Here is a 14,706-nt window from a genome sequence, read left to right on the forward strand (position 1 = left end):
CCTCCCCGCTCCCCGCGCCCTGACGGGCCGCAGTTCTGCCCGCGCGGCTCCCCAGCCCGGTGCCCGCTTCCTGCGGTGTGGGGCTGTGGGACCCCGAGGCGCCCGCCGAGTCGAGGTGTCCTCAGACCGTGACTGTTCACCTGCGTCCTCGCTCGTTCGGGCCTCGGACTCCGCGGCTGACGGGTCCTCTGCCACCGCGCACCCCTCCGCCTCCCCGGACCCCCTGCACCGCGCCGCATGGCGCTTGTCCGCGCGGGGGCTGGATGCAGGGCGGGGAAAGCTGGGGGCCCCTCGGAGAGCAAGTTTGTTCTGCAAAACCAGAGGCCGCTGTGCCCCAGCCACACCTCACCCCCCTGCCTCAGGCACTCGCCCCGGCTTGGCTGCGCCGCCTTGGCCACCTCGAACCGTGCGCCCCAAGATGCTAGAGCCCCCGCTTCCCTGCCTGGTGAACCAGACGAAGAAAGTCTTCGTCGGGGGTTGGGGGGGCGGGGGGCGTGTCCCTCTCCCCGGAGAGAGGGCGTTGCTAGGGGTGGGTCCAGGTGTCCGGCATGCCCAGACCTGTTACTGGGGCGCTACGCACACCTGAGCCTGGAGGTAGCCAGCACTGGGGGTTGGCAGGGGGCAGGCATTTCCGACCACAGTCACCTGGGCACAGAGGCGGGACCAGGCCGTAGCTGGCAGTCGGGCTCCCAGGTTATCGCAGAGGACGAGTCCCCCGGCGCGCGGATGGCGGGAGATGAGGCGGCCGATCTCCGCGCCCTTGCGCGGCGGAGCTCACGCTCCTGCAAGCTCAGCTTGTACCTGTTCAGCCCTCTAACTTTTTTCCTTCGCGCCCTGGGGCGGCTTCTTCCCGGCTTCACCCTGGCAGCTTCCTTGGCGGAGCTGCAACTCTAGACCCCGGGGGGCTGGGAGAAGGGCATTTCAGCGGAGGGTCGGCTCTAGGCGGGGTCCAGTTCCTGCAGAGCCCGTGTCCCGGGGGTTTGGAGTCTGCAGCCTGCGGGGTACTGACAGCAGCATCTCATAGCTTGGGGGGAGGAGCGTGACCTTATTTTATTTGTAAATACTGCCCAGGTCAAAGGCGGAAAGAAGGCCGAGGAACCCAAAGATCAGGGTGCGGATTGAGAGGTGGCTTAATCGTGGACAAAGTAGTTGAGTTTCTCCGACCTGATGGGGCCCACTGGATGACACGCCAAGGCTGGTCTAGGCTAGCCCCTTACCCCTCGCATGGTACCCTCTCACACCACTTTACGGGCAGGAAGCCTGCCTCCTGTTCAACACCCCCCACCCCCCCAACACACCCCAGTCTCCCTCTCTCCAGGCTCTTCCTGCCTCCCTCCGCCCCCGCAGGCTGGCTGGCTTGCAGCTTTAATTACATTAATATTAAAAATACATAAGGTGAGGCGCAGCAGCTTTCTCTCTCACCAGTTCTCTCTACCACCCCCCACCCCTTTTTTCCATTTTGTCAGGGGAGAAAGCACAGGCCACAGTCTTGCCCAGCTTTGTCCTCAGCCCCTTCCCCCGCCAGCCCACCACTTTCTGAAGACCTTTCTCAGAACAGCCGTCTCCAGGAGTGGAGATCCCTTAGCGGATACCTAATGGACACTTCTGTCTGTCCCCTTTCCAGAAGCTGGCCATTAATAAAAGAAGCTCATGCTATTTGATAAGGAGGGAGCTGATGAGGCTGGGGGGTGGAGAAAGGCCCAGAAGGTGACAGGTTAGTCCACAGGGACAAAATCCTTTCCAACTTGAGAAGGAAGTAGCCGCTGGTCCTGGGCCTCTGGGTAGGCTGGAGGTGCCAGGTGTGGTAGCACCTGAGTGGCCTTATGGCCCACAGAGCCCTGGCACCCCTGCCATTCAGAGGCTCCGGCATCTGTGCTGGGTGCCCGGGCGACTTGCCAGACAGGCCTTTCTTTTCCTTCGTGCCTTAATTGGGTCTTAGGTGCCAGGCTGGTCCCCGGGGCCTGTTCTGGTTGGGGTAGCATAGAGGTGGGGGTTCTTGTGGAGGCGCAGGGGAAGATGTGATTCCGTGAAAGCGGGGAAGATGGGGTTTGGTGTATTTTCTCTCCCGTTGCCAGTCACCCCCGCGGCACCAAGGAAAATGTAAATGTGAATGTTGGAGCCTGTTACAGAAAACAATATCCTCTTGCAATAATTTGTACGTCCATCTGTGAGGAGCGAGGGGAGGCAGAGGGAGAGAGGAGAAGAAAACAAGATGAGATGGAGCGTCCTCTGTGTGGAATTAAGCAGTTATTGAATGTGTTTTAAGCTTCTGTTATTTCCATTCCTCTTGAAATACCTTTTTTTTTTTTTTTTTTTTTTTTGATGAAGCCGGAGCTCAGACCGATTCCCTAGAACTAAACTGGGGAGGTGTTTTAATAATCAGTTATCGAGTCTCCAATAACTGCCTTATTATTGCCAAAACAAATCCAGGTTTGGGCAGCCAGATGAACCCCAGCGAGGCTGTCTCCGTTGTTATATCCAGCGTGCCAGCATCTGTGTTCCCTGCATTTGCATTTTTACTGTGTAAAAGAACAAGCTTCCCCGGCACTAAAATTCCTGTTTTCTAAAAGCCAAAATAATGGGTTGCATTGATTTTTTCATTTCCCACCCCAACCTCTCCGATGGGGACTCATGGTTCTTCCCTCTTGAGGAGACCAAATTAAAAGCCTTCGTCAAGCCATTAAGAAAATCTCTAATACTCTGTTCAGTGTCTAATTAAAAAGGGGGGGCATTGGGGCAATGTGTTTTTAAAATCTTAAAATGGGAGACACAACTTGGGGGGGGCAGTGGGCATCAAGGAGGGGGTAGGTAGGCAGAAAGGCCCTGGGTGCTTGAATAACATGGGGGGGGGGGCGGTTTGCCATGATCCCCGGCTGTCCTTTCCAGTGCTTCATATTTCTGGCCATCAAAGTCAGCTGCCTTTAATACATTTCTGCAGCAGAATGGGGAGCTCAATTAGGAACAAAAAGCAAGTAAGCAGTTGACCCAAAAGCAGCGCTTAAGTTGAACAGATCCCAAGAGACAGGCTAAAGAGGCTTATTTTTCTTAAATTGAAGAATAGGGAGGGGGTGGGCGAGCAAAGAGGGTCTTTGGCCCCGGCCCCGTGATGCTTTGCTAAAGAGGCCAGCACTGCACAGGGTGACTAGGAGCCTCCAGACACAGGGTGAGGGTCTGCCCAGAGCACCTCACCTGCTATTGGTCTTTGACAGAGGGGTGCAGACCTCCAGCCCCCCTTACCTTCTCTGTATCTTCAGGAATTTCATGTTGTAACTTGTGCTTGACCTGGTGTAGATTGATTTTATTTGTGGATGAGTTAAAGTGAAGGTGGATATTCAGAGAGTGTTTTTATAGGAGGGGTGCAGATACCAAGTTGGGAAATTCTTTCCTCCCACATGATCCGGGAGGACATGTTTTTTGAGGACATTTGAAACTGTCAGGGGAAGAGCCCCCAGCTCCTGAAGTGTTGTCAGAACCCCTAACCCGGTAGATTCTAGCTGGCAGGCACCCAGGTGTCTGAATGGGGTGAGCCATAGGCAGCAGAGATGGCAGGGGGCCGGAACCCAAGGGCAGGTCCTATATTTGCATTAATTTGCATGCAGATTTGCATACTCACCTAGCCAGGCCCAGAACCTTCTTCTCTATGAATAGCATCTTGATCTCAGCCTTCCTTAGTTGCAGCCAGGCAGTGGTATTTTCTTTGCATGGAAATGGGGGCTGCAGCAAGAGTAGGGAGGATTGGTGTTTTAAAGTGCTTCTATCTTGCCTCTGAGTTATAGTCCTACAGGCACTCAGCACTGAGTTCTTCATCTGGCAAGGCAACCCCAGAGCTCACTATTGGGGTACAATGGGTGGCAATGGGCAGAGACATCCTAAGGCAGACCGAACTTGGGGTGTGGGTTGAAGAAGAGGGTGCAGAGTGGGGCAGGAAGAAGAGGGTGTAGAGTGGGGCACACTCTTCTGGAGGAGCTAGGTGCTTAGGGCAACAGTCAGCAGGTAGAGAAACAGTGGGGTGGGGGTGTGAAGTGAAGTGAAGTGCTCTTTCTCCCTCCTTGCTTGTCAGCATTCATCATGGGAGGGAGGGTGTTATAGCCTCTAGGAGACAGGTCAGAGCCCTCCAGCCTCTTCTACCATTTTCCATGCATTTGGTTCAGTGGGGCCAAGGGGAGGCAGGCACTGAGGTCATAGAAGGAAGGAAGGGTGTGGAGATTTGGGAATGATGCTTGAGAGGCCAACAGTTCAGGGCAGCTGGGGTGCTCCTTCCTGGGGAGCTAGCTGGGATGTCTGCCGTGGGGGTGCAGCTTCAGGGATGGTTTTGTTTGCATTTCCGGGGCCCTGAGCAAGCACCACCCTTGCAGGTGCTGCTTCGAGGCCTCTTGGGGTGTTTTTCTGCACATCTATGGGCTCAGGTGGACTCTGGTCTACCCTGGTTTCCCAAGGATGTGCCATGGCACCCTAAGGCATTGGGTGGAGCCTCAGGGAGGGCTGGAGGGCTGGCCGGCAGCACTTCACAAACCAGTGTATTTTATATATTGGAGTTGTATAGAAAAATAAAAGTGCAATTCGATGGTAAGGCAAACCCTCCATTCACATTTTGGCTTCATACTTACTCGACGATGATCTGGGCCTCTGCGAGTCTCACTTTTTCCAGCTGTGAAATGGGAATCAAGGAGAGGATACATGAAAAGTAGCCAGAACATCATTGGTGCTCAATAAACATGAAGCTTTTTTTTTTTTTCTGCACTACTCCCACCTTCCCACCTTGCTCTCACCCCCAACAGATGACCTCCTGTCCAGAGGAGTTGTGTTAACAAGATGCAGCTTTTGTCAAGTCATCTAATTTAGACTTTGCAACAAAAAGACTGAGTGGTGGCCAGGGCAGGGTCGTCACTGGTTTCTTGTATCACCTTGCTGGGCAGCCTGCAGCACTTCTCAGCAAGATAGGGGAGACCATGCGGGCATCTGGATGCCCCTGGGGAGTGCAATGCAGTCTTTTTCCCTGGCACAGCTAGTGATAGGCAAAGACTAGTGGAAAAGGCAAAGGCAGAGGTTGGCTCAGCCTTGCAGTTGAGAGTGAGACAAAGACAGCTTCATACTTGTCAAAGAAAGGTGTGAGGTTGGTGGCTGGATCTCTAGCATGGTTGGACAGAATGAGAAGCCTCCTAGGTTTAAATCTGTTAAGCCTTGGTAAATGGAGCACACAGAGTGAACCTCCCAAACTTGTAACTGGGTGAATTTCTGTGTATCTTCCTGTTGGTATAAACTTTGTGTTTTTTTCTGGTGGTTTTGTGCACAGAAGCCATTCTTGACAGCCCATGACCTTGGATGTGCCTGGACATTGCTCCCCCATGACCCATTCTGCCAAAACATGTGACCCATGGCAGCTTGTAGCCTGTGGGTTCTGTGAACGGGGGTGGGGGGTGAGGGCGTGGGGGTGTGGTGGTGGTGGTGGTGGTCATGGGAACAGCAGCCTGTGTGCCCTGTTGAACAGATGCCTGTCCAGCCCCACTTTAGCGTGAAGAGCATTAGCCTTGGTTACTACCTCGCCATCCGGCTGCTTCTCCCCTCATCCATTCAGCCACCCCTACCCTAACTCCTGGTGCTCTTGTTCTACAGGATGCTTGCTTTGATGCTTACCAAGGTCACCAACTTCATTAAGCAGAGTTATTCAAGCACTAGTTGCCTATTCGCGCGTGTGCACACGTGCACGTTAGAGCATTGTCCATGGACCTATAAAACAAGGCTCAGCCTGTCCAAATAGGCAAGTTATCTGGTAGCTCATGTGCCTCAGTTTGCTAATCTGTAACATGGGCAAAAGAACCCTGTCCTGGCTGTCCTAAGGGTGGGTGGTAATGCCTGCTGCTTACTATTATAAGACAATGGTAAACGGAACTGGGCAACAGGCAGCCACACACATGTGGAAACCACTGCAAACCAGCTTTAGCCTTATAACTGCTCTGCAGAAATGTGAAGTGTAATTACTGTCATTTCATCATACAGGAATACGGAAGGTCTCACAGCTGTGTGTGGCTGTCTCCCCCTCCCTCATAGAGCGGCCCCCCACATATGGAGAATTTTCCTAGCCTTTGCTTTTCATCAACATGGGAACAGCTGATGAGGCACAGTCAGGCTGGCAACCGTACTTCTCCGAGCAGACTTGGCAGATTCCTTGTGGCGCCAGTGCCCAGTAGGGGTGGGGGGAGTGGACAGCCTCCCCCAGCTCCCTCCCCGGGTGCTCAGGTCCAGGTCTATCCCTGAGGTGTCTGGACACACTTCCCAGCCTTCTCCCCGCCGCGCAGCCACAGTCGCCTGTGGCCAGCGCTGTAGGCACACGTTTCCGCCTGGTGTGACCTCATTTCCGGTGACAGCAATGGCCGCAAGCCAGGTTCTGCGAGCCCTACTGAGTCAGGGTCACGGACGGCCTGTTTCTGGGGCAGCCTCCCAGAGCCTCGCTGTTTTGGGAGGGTAGGGAGGGGCAGTTTTGGGGGACCACCGTGGGTAAAAATGTTGCCGGGTGGAAGGCACCACTGAGGACATGGATTCCATGCCCTAAGCTGAGGCTGATTGCTGCAGCTTGCCTCCCGCTCTGCTCCCTTCCGCGTTGTCCTTCGGCCCCGAGGTGCTTACCTTTCTGGCAGCCAGTTTCTGTGGATCCCTCTCTATCAGAGCTCACCTCGCCTTGGTTTTGTACACTGGTTCTGTCAGAACCAGGTGAAACCCCCCCTCCAACCTCACCCCCCAACCCCAACGCCTACCACAGGCAACGCAAGTCCTGCCCATCTGAGGCTTCTCCTCTGGCAGCCAGCAGGGTGCTGGTGCTTCCCCTCTCGTGGCCTCCTTCCATCTCTACCATGGTCCGCTGCCCCTGGGCAGCTGGGTTCTGAGGTGGAGTGCCGGGAATTGAGAGGGGTGTCTAGACCCAGCCAGGTCACTGCACCTGGGGAGAACTTTCCTACCTCCCCCAGTCTCACTCTCCCATCTGTCAGTGGAGGCGATTGGACAAAATAATCTCCTAAATCCCTCAAGTGTTAACAATCTAAATCTAGGATTCTCTGGGGACAACTGTGCTGTCTGAGCTGACTCCCTAGAAAGAACTTTCTGGCCATCAGAGCCCTTCCTTTGACAGGCAGTGTCTAGAAGGCACTGGAAGATTAAAGAGTCTGTTTGACTGTCAGCTGTTGCTCATAACTTCTCGAAGAGCGGACAGTGAAGGGCCTTGTAGGTTGAAGGATGAGTGATCTTCACTGGATCGCAGAGGTTTCTGGTTGATGGTTATGGGAGCTATGTTTGTGCTACGAATCTTGTTAAAAAGAGAAAAATAAAACATGTTTTTGATAGACTGGGGTTGGGGGTGGTGTGTGCAATATGTGGGTCCTGGAGCAGTGCCACTCTCAGGGTAGGGCCTCAGCCCAGGGACATCTGGTAATGGGGAGCAGGGGTGCATGAAGGGCGAAATATCTGATGCCGGGGATAGCCCTAAATAACTCTGAACTGCTGTATGCAAAGATGACTGGCTTCTTTGTCAGAAGCCAGTATTATGGTATGGTCACACCTTGAGAATAGGTGAGAATTTAGCACCTCCTTTGAGAAAAACCAGCCCAGCAAGAGGGACCTCAGTTTGAATGGCAGCTGCCTCCACTAGCTGTGCAAGCCTAGGAAAGTCTAGCTCAGATCCCATTTTCTTACCTGTAAAATGGGGTCATTAGTGGCCACACTGAAGGACCTTTATGAGACTTAAAAGTGTTCTAATGCAAGAAGAGGGCCTCGCACAATGCCTGGCACAAAATAAATGCCTAATAGTAGTGGTGGCTATGATGATGGAGAAGTAAGTGTCAGAGGTGTGGTCTTGAGCCCACCTGCTCCATCTTGTCCTGGGAAGTGCTAACTCGGGTTGCCTGGAAATGCTCCTGTCTGAGGTGACTTGTCCTCCTCCTCCCCAGAATCTAAACTATGTCCAGGTGGCAAACACACAAGAAGGGGTTTTTCTGATGAAGGGGCAAGAAGACCCTCTCTTGTGGCTCCTCTCTAGGGTTTTGGGTGGCCATGAGACCCTACCAGTTAGTTAATCCTCTGTGGGCCCGGTTTTTCCAGGTATAGAATGAGAACAATCAGAGTGAAGGCAACTAATATCTATCGTCTGGAAACCTCTGTGTGGAAATACAGTGACCTAATCAACCTGGCAAATGAATCCAAGAAATTGCATCAAGCCACATCTGCCTAAAGAACTCTGCGTGAGACCCCAGGGCAGTGGAGGTTGTTGATTATGCCCCCATTATTTTATTAACTTGATCATCAAATTAAGGTACTTAAGGTCCTGTCAGCCAAGACCATGAGAGCTCTGAATTATCACACCCTCTATTGTTGGGAAAGGTGCTGTTTGCAGTCGGGTATGGCAAATCTATGTTCTTCTATGGAGTGTTTCTTCAAGTGTAGACTGAGAACCATCTGCATCAGAAGTAGTCTCCTGTGACAGCTTGGGCGACTGTTCTCTTAGGAGCTATGTCTTCACCAAGGTCTCCAGGAGCTTCGTATACATGGTATTGTTTGAGAATTACTGTCTGAAGCCATTGGTGGTGGTATTATTATTTAGATGGGAGCTGAGTATTTACTGTGGAATATTTGTTCTACAAATAGAGCTTACCTACTACCGTGATAAAACCGAAAACAATAGCAAAAAGACTCAGGTGGGGCCAGACCCTTACACACACCAAAACTGTCACATCCATGAACCCACCCAGTGCAGCAGCACTTCGGGTAGATATGTTTCCTTCACTCTGTAGGTAGGGAAAGTGAGCCACAGAGAGGCGGGGTCATCTTTGTGTGAGGTTGTACCTGGGAGAGTCAGGTTCACACCTGGGGAGTCTGGCACTTGAGTCTGCGCATTGAACCATTGTGCTGAGGGCAGCTGCTGTGCTCTGTCTGCCCAGGGGACAGAGCTGTCACTACATCAGGGAGCTCACAGCCCTGCAGGGGAGCCCTGCCACCCCAACCCCTGCTTCCCTGAAGCTGCACCACCTCCTGCTCTGTGCCCACGGCCCCTGGTAAGAAAGCTCCTAGCAGAATCTAGTTTGTCACCTGGGGCAAGCAGGTTGGGTGTCCTGCAGCAACCCCAACCCCGGTGATACTTCTCGATGAGAAGTCCAGTGAATGAGATGAGTAAATATTGTAACGAAAGAGAACAATATGACTCACTTCTCCCTGTGGAGGTGGCAAGGTGTTAATATTTCAGTCCCCTCAGGTTGTCATTTACAGTGACTGGAGATGATGACACAGGGATAATTCAATGTGCAGCTCACAGGAAGCCTCCCTGGCCAGACCCCCCTTTCTGACCCAGGCAGGTGTGGGTGTCACCTCTGAGGGTGTCGAGTTACCTTGGCCCAGCTAATCCTAGAGGCCAGACAGAAGGCCCTTGGCTGTGGGTGAGTGAGTGGGTGGCTGCTAAGGTTTCAGCAGTGACCCTGGGGGCAGCCCAGATGCCTGGGGCGATCTCTGGTTTAAAAATATTGCTGTGCTATTTCTACTCTTCTAATCTCCTAGCGATTTGGAGCCTGTTTTATGAAACAAGGCATCGGGGCGGTGCTCAGTGTTAAAGCTTAAATGGGTTTAAGTCTGGGCGTCTGTCACATCACAGCCTGGCCCGGGCCTTCCATTTCCTATTAAAAACCCATTTCCCCCTTTGACCAGGAGAAGCTTTGCTGTTGATCCAAACGTCTCTCTCTTTATTTATGAAGTGTTCCCCTTCCTCTCCTTCTCTCTCTGTAAATTTGCCTGGTTCTGCCTGCAGAGGAGGGAAGGAGCTGGAGAGAGGGGACAGGAGAGGGTAGCTGGGATTTAAGGGGAAAGTAGGGGCTTCCTGTCTGCGGATTTGTTTTCCGAACTGGAACTGGCTTTCAGAGAGGGAATGAGGGGGAAACCTCTTTACTTTGAACTCTTCATTGTTGTGATGGGAAAATCTCAGGCTGGGGAGCTGGACAGACCCCCACTGCCTGCTGGCTTCATCACCGCTTCTCTGTAGGAGCTGGGGGAATTTCTCCCCCTGAGCCTCTTTTTCCTCACCTATGAAATCAGACAGGTTCCACCTTGTACCTTTGTGTGGAGACACAATGGGAAGATGGTTGAAGCTGGCAAACCTGGCGCCTGGCACGCAGTAGGCACTTAGCCAATGTTAGCAGTCCAGGGAAATAGTCCATCCGAAATGAAGCCAGGCACAGGACTACAATGGCAAAGGAGCTCAGTTGGGTTTTTCTGCCTGTGCTCCCCAAGTCCTCCCAGCACTCCTGCCTGGAAGGTTTCTGCTGGGTCCTCCAAACGTGCCACATCCGTTCCTGTCACTGTCATTGTTTAGGCCATTCTGTCCCTGGCAGTGCCTTTCCTTTGTCCCACCTCCTTGGAGGTTCTTCTCAGCTCCCCACCTCCCTGCTCACAGCTTTATTCCTGGCTGCCCGGTAACAGTAGCTCCTCCCTCCTGGCAGTTTTTGTCTGAATCAGGACTTCATCCACACTGTCCTGGGCTGCCGGTTACCCCTGCCTGCCTGTTCATCATCTCCACAAACCCCTGGATGTTGGGGCCATCCTCTTCAGTCTTTGGGGCTTCCAGTACCACTTGGTGCTGGCTCAGTGAATAATCAGTAAAACATCTCCTGGAGGAACCAGAATCTCTCCTGATGCCTGGGGAGAAAGGACCTGAGGGGAGGGGATGTTGAGTGTCGGGAAGAAGAAGAAGCATACAGGGTTTTGTGGGTTTAGAGTGGAGCTGCCTTAGGTGGGCACCCTTTGCGGAAACTTTAGGCACCTGGATTCCCAGGTAAGAGCTGGGCCTTGACACAATCCCATTCCTCATCTCCACACATCCTTGTTTTGGGGGCACTGAGAACTTTCTCATTTCCTGCTGGGCAGCCCAGGGGGCAAATGGGATAGAGCAATTTGACTCTTTTCGTAAATGACATTATTGAGGCTCAGAAAGGCCAAGTAACTTACCTGAGGTCACACAGCAAGAGCTGCCCTTGGAGGGAACGTAATTCTGTCAATACTCTTGTGTGACACTGCTAAGTCCCCTAAATTTGCTGAGGCAAATAGGTCTGAGGTGGTGGGGGAAGCTCCACACACTGTGGGGCTCCAGAGTAAGGCTCTGTATCAGGTTCTTGCTACTCCCTTCTCTAGGCCTGGGTGACTGAACCTGCCCGTTGCTACTGCAAACATTCCCTGACGCCTTTGTGTCTCAGCATCATCTTAGCACCCAGCAGACTTGAGATCCTTGGTGGCCGTGGCCTCAGTTTCCCCTTTTTGGATTTGCTCACTCTTCTCTTGGCAGGTGGGGTGAGGCTAAGCGAATGTTTATTTCAGGGCTTCTGCATTCCAGGCTGACAGGTGCCTTGTGATAGTAAAATATGAGCCCAGAGTAAGTGCAAAATGCTATTGTTTTACACCTGAGGGTGATGTTTCATAATGACAATGCACTGTCAGAGCTGTAAGCAGAAATGAATGGTTTGTCGAATGCTCCCCAGTTCCCCCAGACTCAGAAGACAGCATTTCACATCCCAGGGTGGGAGAAATATGAGGCTACTCACCTTTCACTATAAATCTACCGATTCATCAGCCCTGACAGGTGGCTGGACAACCCCAGTCAATTCATCAATTAAACCTACCCATTTGTAGTTGCTGAGATCCCTGCGTCCTTGGTTCTGGCAGGCTCCAAGGTCCGGAGTACAGGAAGGTGGCTGTCATTGTGGGTGATGCTGGTGGGAGACCAGTCCCAGGGCAGAGGCTGGCACAGCAGGCAGGGAGGTTGGAGGGAGAGGAGAATAGAAATGTGTCTTGGGGTTGGAAGGGGGTGGTGGTTGGCATGGAAGAAAGGATGGGGAGAGGTACTCAGCCTGGGCAACCAATTTTGCGTTTTGATTTGTCTGCGGTGTGACTCAGACAACAGATATTTCATCCCCAGGTTCTGAAGTCAGACCAAGTTGGGACCAAGTTGGGTTCATTCCCACCATCAGCACACTGTAACTTTGGGGAAGTTAGGTAATTTCTCAGTCTTATTGGCCTCACTGGTAAGATGGGGGTAATAATAACAACATCCCCTAGGGATCCATGAAGATTAGCTGAATAGTATCTATGAAGCTCTTGCAGCAAGCCTGACCTGTCGTTAACTGAGCAATCCACGGTGGCTTGTACCACTGCCAGTGCTGTTATCACTGATGAGCACACCCGGGTACTCAGTCCTAAATATTCGCTCACCCTGCCCCTTGAATCAGACAATTTCTGAATCCCCTCCAGCAAGGACAGCGCTTTGCTTCCTAAATCCACTGTCAGGTGTAACGTAGTGTCTTTTTGTTCCTTGATGGATTTTGGCTCCCCAAGTCCATAAAGCTGCCACCGTGAGGTTGTCTGATTAACTAGGTTGTCTCAGGAAGCATCCAGAACCCCAGAGTGATGTCCCTGCTTCCACAGGCTAAGCCTTTAGTTGTCTGAAATATGGAGTCCCACAAGGGGTCTTAGGGATGTGTGCACGTGTGTTGATCCTGTCCTTGGCCAACTGACATGGGCAACTGACATGGGCAACTGACATGGTGGCTGGGTTGTTTTAGATCTATTATTAATTTATTAATTAGTGATTATAATCATCTAATGGGTAAGAAATCAGACAGAGCCCACACCACCTGCCTCTGCGTCCAGAGTCCTCACTCACCGGCTGTGGCCTGTTCTCTCAGTGCCTGAGTTCCCTCATCTGTGAGCTGGGGTAATGATGGCACCTGCCTCATAGGGCCGCCAGGAAGATTGCAAGCGGGCCTAGAGGTGCAGTGCCTGATGTGAAGGGTTTGCCTGAGGAATATCCAGGGGTGAGCAGGCTGATGGGCGGGGGCCTGGCAGGTGGGGCCTAAGAGCAGCCTCCTAGGCCTCTGTCTGCTTCCTCGTGAGACACTCTGATGTTATCATCCTGGCACAGACACCAACTTTTGTGACTGGTGTGGTTTAGAGCTTCTGCTGCCCCCCAAGGTGCCACTTCCCTCGCCCCGGAGCAGACGTGCTCACCCACCAGCACCGGGCTGTGGGGGAGGTGGGCTGTGTGAGGCGAGTGGAAAGGCCATGCTGCGCCCTCTCTGCAGAGGCCTCTCGGTTGTGAGGGTGCACGGCCTGGTGGGAACAGCAAATGCATTTGCTGCTACAGACGTTGCCCCTGCCATGGCTGCGAGGAGCCCACGAATGTGTTTTCCAGGATGGCGGCTAATGGCTTCATCACGGCTCTTTATGAGATGATGAGAATTGTTCTGACCAATGAGGCTTAATGGCCTTCTCCGACGAGCTGCCCGGTGTATTCTCCCTTGAGGGTCGGATCAGAGTTAAGCCGAGAATATTAATATGGCCGGGAAGCGGGCCCTCCGCCTTCCCATAAAGTTGTGGAAATTGAGGTCAAGTTGGGTCCCCTGCAACGTTCTTTAAACAAGCAGCAGGATGGTTTGTTTGCTCCTTGATCTTCCCCGTGGAGACGGAGGATCTTCCAGCTGGAGACCTGAGCCAGGCCCTCTCTTTCTCTGGACTTGCCGCCGCCACTGGCTCGGAGGTGGCCCTGCCGATGGGGGCAGGCTCTTTGGCAGGAGTGAGGGCCCTGATGCTGCCCTCGAAGGCTGGGAGGCTCTGGGGGACGAGCTGCCCGTAGGACACTCTCGGCAGGTGGCCGTGCTCAGGTTAGCACTGCGAAGCCCTTGGTCCCCTGTGGCCGAGTGTCGCAAAGGCAACATGTCAGAGCTGGAGGGGGCCTTGGCAGTCTTGTCCATCTGCCTCAGAGGTGCTCAGAGAGGGCAGGGAGCACCACAGTCAGTCTGGCCCAGGGCTGGGTTGAGCTTCCGCCAAGCCCTGTCTACCCACCAGGTCCTCAGCCGGCACCCTGGCTGTGCATTTTCCAAATTTCCCAGGGTAGCAGGCTTCCCTCCCCTCATTCCCGAAGCCATTCCTCTTGGCACCTGCTCCTGAGACCTTTCACCTTTCCTCTATGGGATGAGCTCCTTTTTATTTATTTATTTTTTTAAGATGTATTTATTTATGCATACAAGAACTTGGGTATAGGCTAGAAGGGCGGGGTGGGGGATGAGAGGATTCACCAGAGACAGTGGGGAGCAAAACAGGCAGATCCACTAAAATACACTGCTGAGGGGAGCAGTGGGCAGGACAGGAGAGGTCTGCTGTGCCATGTGGGTCAGCTCAGCTCCCTGGCTGGGGGTTGAACTTGTGCTGCAGTGGCGACAGCTGGCTGCATAGTGCTGCGCTTTAACCTGTTGCACCATGAGAGAGGGCTCCTCTGAGGTCCCCTTTAGGACCCAGGGGCTCACATGTCAGTTCTGTAGCTTATCAGCTCTGTGAACCTCAGGCAAATTGAGTAACTACTCTCAGCCAACAGAAGGGAATGATACAAAAACCTTGAGCCCATCTCTTCTTAGGGTTGTGCAGATGAATTGAGGTGATGAGTGTAAAGCTGTTGGCGTACAGTGGGTGCTGAAGACTTATCACCTGAGCAGTTTCAGAGTCTCCCCCAGTGTGCCATTGCCAACAGTGGCTCATGCATGAGACCCCTCACCACAGCAAAGGAGTGGCAGTCTCTCTCCGGGGACTTGGTTTGGCACGGAGGATGCCACGTGTTAACTTCCACCATTCCTGTGCTAGACTGGGAGCTGCTCCTGGGTAGGCCAGGCCCCCGAGTCCGCTTTACCAGTGCCT

The 14,706-nt window shown here is 53.1% G+C and overlaps 1 protein-coding gene across 1 annotated transcript in view; it reads left to right on the forward strand.

Moving 5' to 3' along the window:
• DSCAML1 (Down syndrome cell adhesion molecule like 1) overlaps positions 1–14,706 on the forward strand; it is a 299,027-nt gene that overhangs the window by 463 nt on the left and 283,858 nt on the right. The gene's annotated exons all lie outside the window — the stretch shown is intronic.

This window comes from Condylura cristata, unplaced genomic scaffold (genome assembly GCF_000260355.1).
Source record: "Condylura cristata isolate star-nosed mole 26May11 unplaced genomic scaffold, ConCri1.0 scaffold00025, whole genome shotgun sequence".
In the NCBI taxonomy this organism is placed as follows: Eukaryota; Metazoa; Chordata; class Mammalia; order Eulipotyphla; family Talpidae; genus Condylura; species Condylura cristata.